Source organism: Stegodyphus dumicola, chromosome X1, assembly GCF_044657685.1.
Source record: "Stegodyphus dumicola isolate Sdum_Otavi_A_Nest chromosome X1, ASM4465768v1".
NCBI lineage: Eukaryota > Metazoa > Arthropoda > Arachnida > Araneae > Eresidae > Stegodyphus > Stegodyphus dumicola.
The window spans coordinates 79845255-79852258 of record NC_140780.1 but is presented as its reverse complement, the minus strand read 5'-3'; positions in this window follow the sequence as shown (position 1 = coordinate 79852258).

Here is a 7004-nt window from a genome sequence, read left to right as displayed (position 1 = left end):
GGGAAGACAGGTAGAAGCTAAAAGTAGCAATAGGGGAAGAATAAGCAATAGGTAGAAGCAATTATCCAATACGGAAGAATATGAAGAGAGGGTTTTGGTTTAAGTTGCTTATTAACCCTTTGAGGGGGGTATATAAAATAATTTATACTGTGGTAAAATTTTGCATGAACTACAACTTATGGACCCCAAGGACACAAAATCGAGACTTAAAAAAAATCTAGAGCGAAATCCTGAATTTTGAGAGCCGGTATATATTTTATACCGGCGCCTCTCTAGGACATTTTTTCCAGGTAGCTGCCAACTGTTAATCGTTGTTTTTTAATTAATTTTGGGTACTTTTGATGTGCGTCTATAGTGATGAGTGCTTGAATATAGTTATGTAAGTCTAAAGACAAAACATTTTTTTAATTTCGGCAGAAACTAAAAATTTAAAAAATAAAATTTATGTTTTTATGCACTTTGATGATGCAACCCAGCTGAACATACTTATTGTAAAATATGGGTAAAAAGCTTTTCAACTTGATTTAAATTCAGTATTATTTTATAAAAAAATTTAGCAAATATAACATTGCATGTGTAAATCGTATAATGCTGTAACTGAACTAGTGTAATATTACAAGCAGATGTAACTCAGCCGAAAATTTAAAAAAAATTGAAAAATGAAGCACTACGACCAACTCAGCTGAGAAAGTATGTTGCATTTTTGAAGTTGTATTTTATGCTTTAGTTAATATGTGAAAAAAAGCATGCTTCATACTATGATACGAAGAATCGCCCCCCCCCCTTCACGCACACACACTTTAGATCATCGAGGACCGTAAGGGTCCCTTTTTTATTTTTTGTAAATATAGGTTGTAATATATCTTTTTGTTCAGGATAAAACGCCGTTAAACAATTTTATTATTTGATACACCTCAAAGCTCTTATTCTGATTTTCAACCTCTTTGGCTTCATAGGGGCTCCTTTTCAACTTTTGGATAAATTTTAGTTTGCATCTAAAACGGGCCTTAGAAATATTTTTCCTCCTTTCACCAACTGTGGAAATTTATTTCCGAAACAAACTATTTGTATCAACCAGAGCGCAAATTTCTCTTGTGTTCTCTATCTAGCCTTTCATTTGAAATTAACAAAGAATTAAAAAGAATTTCCCTAAAGAATAAAAGCATGCTTTCAAACCAGCAGTTTTTGTGATTACACTATGAGATGAACCTTAAGTACATTTTCATTTTAAGTGAGTTTTCCGTTTGTGTGATGTTATCACACCTTACAAAGGGAAGAAGGCGTGACACCCGAATGACAAATTGGTTGTCAATCACCTCTTTTCATTTTCTTGCATTCTAGGGTTTTGGAAAACAAGAAGCAACAGGTGTCTTTTGGGGGCTAGCATGCCACGTATAACCCTAACAATTGTGTACACTTTTGACCCCAGACGGCAATTTTGAAATCGATGAGTCTTTCTCTTGGGAAAGTGATAAGTGCTGAAATTAAAATTTTAGCTAAACACAGACGAATGAAACTTGAGCTGAGTATACAAAGAATAAATGAAATTAATATACTTGTATTCAGTTCTAGCGCAGAGTCAGTAAACTCCCCATTCCTCCATGAACATAATATTTAATCCTAAACGACCTATAAATTAATCATGAAAAATTATTACATCATAAACTGTTATAATAATAAATAAATTCTGTCACGTCACAGAGTAGAAAAGAAGACTGGTGCTGCCATCTATTGGCGTGGTACCCTCAGTGTGGGCGCCGGTATATATTATATACCGGTTTTAAAATCGGGTAAATAATCTTCTGTTACTTATCACTTCTGACTGAAATGAAGTAAATATATAAGATTCAGCATGTGTACGTCATATATTTGCAGATTTTGAATTTTTTCTTTCCCTCCAATAGAATTTATCAATCCTCCAACATGATACCTTGGAACGAGGTATATTAATTTCATAACTGTAAAATACTGAGCATTCATAGGGTGATGTTGCCATTTAGAATCGAAAGAAAGCACTAGACACTTACGATTATAGCTTTTGGTGTAGAAAAATTAGCATTTTTTCGAAGGTTAAAGAATGGACAAACAACCGGTATATATTATATACCGGTGCCCTTCAAAGGGTTAAAAGAAAGTTTCAGTTCTCGAAATTTTTATTTCAGATTCCGAATTAGCATGTCGTCAGCATTATGCAAGCCATGTGACACAGACTAATCACTCCAGGTAAGATGATGCAGTCCAGGAAATTTATGACTGTTTTTAGAATAAAGAGTGGGAATTAAGGGCTATTGCTAGTTTTTAAATTATAATTTCTTTTCCGCGTCTGGAAGCTATCTGGCGTTGTCTCGACTGCTCTGCGCTGTGTTAAGCTGGAATGACGTCACCTCGCTACGTATTCGTTAAGTCAGCATCGGTCGTCGATGATCTCCACAGGTTCGGCTATCTTGCGGGGCATCGTCCTCGATGTCTGTTGAGTTGACATCACCATCATCATGAGGTACCTGCAAAGAGAATAAAAAAACAAAAAAAGAAAAAAGAGAGTATCAGGTCCTTAGATTTGAGCTTATACAATTATCAATCAATTTGACCATGGCTTGATTTGGTCAGCCGCAGTACATGTCAAATTCGGTCCTTCATGGCATCCTACTTTTTCGACTTCATATCTGTCATTTGATTTAACAGCTATGGTTTTATACAATTCATGAAACTTAGGTCGTAGTTTCAATTCAGTCCCATACTGAGTTCTCTGAATGGCTACCAAGTCGCCAATCTTGTACAGTTTCGTTTTCTTTCGTTTTTTGTTAAATTGTTTACGATTCTCTTCTTGTATCTTCAAAATATTATTTTTCGCTTCTTCTCTCATTTCATCACGTTCTTGTATCGACTGGTTTAGATATTCTTCATTCAATATCTCACTAATTCTCAGATCTTCCTTGTTCTTCATTTTCGTGTCTATGAGAAGCTCAAACGGCGAATATTTTGTACTTCTCGTAGTTGTACTGTTTATTATTCTCTGGACATCTGGTACATATTTAAACCATTTCGTTGAATCCTCGTGTGACAATTTCGACAAAATAAGAATCAAAATTTTATGGATTCGCTCAATCTGTCCGTTACCTCTTGGAATACCAGTAGTAATTTTAACATGTTCTATGCCTTCTTCCGTACAATAAGCTGAAAATTCTTTCGATGTAAAGGCACTACCTCGATCTGAAATGATTCTGGCTGGATTCCCAAATACAGTCTCTTGTTGCCTCAATTTTGAAATGACTTCTTGCATAGTTGGTGATTTCACTGGATAGAACCGAGTAAATTTCGTAAAAGCGTCGAGCACAGACAAAATGTGTTGATATCTCTTGTTCGTCGATGAAAGAGGTCCAATAAAGTCGATATGGTATGTACTCAAGGAAACGTTTTCTTTCGGTACAGAATGAAGAAATCTTTCCCCTTTTCCTTGCTTCTTGATGTACAGTATACATTCTGTAGAGTTCGCAATTACTTTTTCAACTTTGCATTTCAGTCTGGGAATATAAAATTCTTGCTCTACAGCATTCACAGCTTTCTCTACAGCGAAGTGACCCTTTTTATGTACCTTCTGTATGATTTCGTTTTGTAATGACTCTGGCACTACTAGCAGATCTTTACCATTTTCCAATTTATACAAAATATCATTTCTCAGGAAGAATCCATTTTCTTCACCTTTCTCGACTAAATTCTTGATCAATTTCACATGTTCATCTTCATTCTGCTGTTGTGCTAACCGAATCTTCTCAGTTACATCGGATGTGTATGATGTTAAAATTAAAGCATTCCTACTTAAAGCATCAGCATGTTTCATTTGGCTTCCTGAACGATGTACAATTTCGTAATCGAATTCTTCAATAAACATTGCCCATCATGCAATCTTATCAAATCTTTCTTATCTAAAATTTTCTGAAAAGCACTACAATCAGTGACAATTTTGAATTTAGTACCTAACAAATAGTTTCTAAACTTCTTTAGAGCTTCTATAACTGCAAGGGCTTCTAATTCGTAACTACATAGTTTTTCTTGTTGCTGTGAAGTCTTCTTACTCATATACTGGACTAGGTGATAATTACCATCATCAGACAATTGGAGTAGTACAGCACCAGAGCCTTGACTACTAGCATCACTATGAAGTTCTAATGGATATCCTTGCTTAAATATATGTAGAACAGGTGCTTGAGAGAGAATTTCTTTTAATCTACAAAAAGCTTCCTATTGTTTGGAATCGAACTTAAAACCAGCACCTTTTCTAAGTAAGTCACTAAGAGGTATAGTTATTTTATCATAATGTGGAATGAATTTACGAAAATATCCTGTTAGTCCTAAAAAGCTTTGTAGTTGTTTACAGTTACGCGATTGTGGAAAGTTTTGAACAGCAACAGTTTTGGAAGGTTATGGTCGAACAGTTCCGTTTTCAATTACATGTCCCAAAAATTCAATTTTTCGCTTTAAGAATTGGCACTTTTTGAAATTAATTTGTAATCCGTATTCTGAAGCAGTTTTGAATACTCTTTATAATTTCTCTAAACATTCAACTTCATCATTAGCCGGTACGACTATATCATCCGTATAAATAATTAGTACACCTTCATTTAGCAAGTCACGAAATACTGAATAAATATACCTTTGGAAAACATTCGGACTAATACATAAACCAAAAGGAGCTTTAAGAAATTCATAAATACCATTATGTGTTACGAACGCGGTGTATTTTGTGCACTTTTCATCTATGTCTACATGGAAAAAGCCATTTTTAAATCGAGTGTTCTAAAGACCTGTGATTGTTCTAAACGATCAAGTATTTCTGGGATTAAAGGCAATGGAAATTTGTCTTTAATAATCTTCTTATTTAATTTCCGATAATCAATGCATAGTCTTTTAGAATTATCTCGTTTGTTACACAAAACTATAGGCGCTGAATAATTAGAATTGCTAGGCTTTATTATACCCTCGTTACACTATTCTTTAATCTGCTCGTCAACAATTTTTTGCTCTGCGAAAGACATGTATCTTCTATTTTGACAGACAGGAATTTCATCGCATAAATTTATTTGCATCTTGAAGTCAGATTGCTTATTTTTCCGAGGCTGGTACGAATTAATTTATTTACACAGTCTTTCTTTATGTTCCACATTCGAAATATGCGATAAATCAATCTCGTTGACAGAAATAGCATTCACCAGATGTGAAAGGTAATTAATTTCCGAGCTACTTCCGCTTTCGGGATTTTTGTTTAGATTAACAGAGACGCCAGGCGATAGAGAAAGATCATAAACATTCTTCAATGACACAGCAATATTTAATTTCCCATAGCGCAACGAACGTTAGCATTTCGATGTGACTCAGAAGTTATCATACTGACATTACTTTTATTCCGATGAGAAAATATTTGAAGGCCATTCTCGGTAAAGAAGAAGTTAAACTGATTCATTACATCCAAACCTATTACAATTTGATTACATAACGACTTGACAACATAAATTTTCGTACGAAGTGAAAAACCATCAAACAAAATATCAGAAATAAAAAAGCCGATGGCATACGTTTTCTTTGATTCATTTCCTTTTAATATGATATCGCTAAAATTTAAACTGGGAGAAACAATTTGTAACTCTGCGCTGCATATTGTAACATCTGATCCAGTGTCAACAAGGCTATCAACTAAATGATTACTTATTTCTATAGTCTTCATAATTCTCCTATCATCAGAAATACGCTGTACTAAAGCTGCTTGTTTCTCGGGGTTCTGGTTTTGACAGTCAGTCGATTTATGCCCAAACTTTTCACGTTTAAAACATTTTATCCCACTCGCTTTGTTGTTGCATTGACATGCTTTATGACCTAATTTGTCGCAACTAAAACATTTCACTTTGTTTACGTTAGATTGATTTCGGTTTGATGACGCAAGCTTACTTCTATCTTTAACTTGAGTGTCTATTTTCGGTTTCGAATTTTTAAACTTATCGTTGTCCAATCTCATTCTATCATAAATTTTTAGCCTTTGTTTAAATTCGGATATTGTTTCGCAACCATATAGTATAGTTTTCTTTACTACTGAATCGGGAATACCATCTATGACATATTTAATTAATGAAGCATCTTCAATGTTACCTAGCGAACACATTTCTTTCCTTTTCAAAAAACACTCATCTAAAGATTCATTAGGCATTAATTTACGCTTACATAATACTTCATGCAATTCAGCTGAATTAAATGCTTTACCAAATTCAGATTTTAAAAGCTTTTTTAACTTAAACCAGTCATTAACTTTAGGTTCATTTTGAATAAATAGTTTCGCTTTACCTTTTAATGATCTTTTAGCAAAAACTAATTTATGCAAATCACTCAATTTCAAAGAATTTATGACATCTTCAAATTCATCAATCCATTTATCAACATTTTCATATGCATTACCAAAAAAAGGAATAACAATACTGTCAATATCCGAAAAACTAAGATGAGATTTAAAATGATCTTGAATTGGAAGCTGCATACTGTTATTTACTTGAGACTCACTAAAACCAGGATTGTCTCTTTGATTACCGAACCACCATCTTCAGCTGCAAATGAACAAGATAGGAAATAATGATTAGATAAGATAAGAAAGCCTGGACAAGAATAAGCAAGTGGCGCCATCTGTTGGTAAAACCAGAACTAAAACATAATTTCTTTAAAGGCCGAAGGCAAATTTGGATTGGAATTAGGATCGTTCACTAGAACAGAAAGATTTTTATGAATGTGAAATGCCTCTAGAAAATCCAGTTCTCCAATGGAAGATGTTTTTTGAATAATTTTGGCAGCAGAAAAACTGAAAGTGTGGTTTTCGGACCAACAATGTTGAGCAACAGAAGACTTCTGTGTTTCCTTTTTTCTAACATATGCCTCATGTTCCTTGACGCGAAATTTTAAGGCTCTCTTAGTTTGGCCAATGTAAATTAAACCACACTGGCAAGGAATCCTATAAATACCCCAGGAAT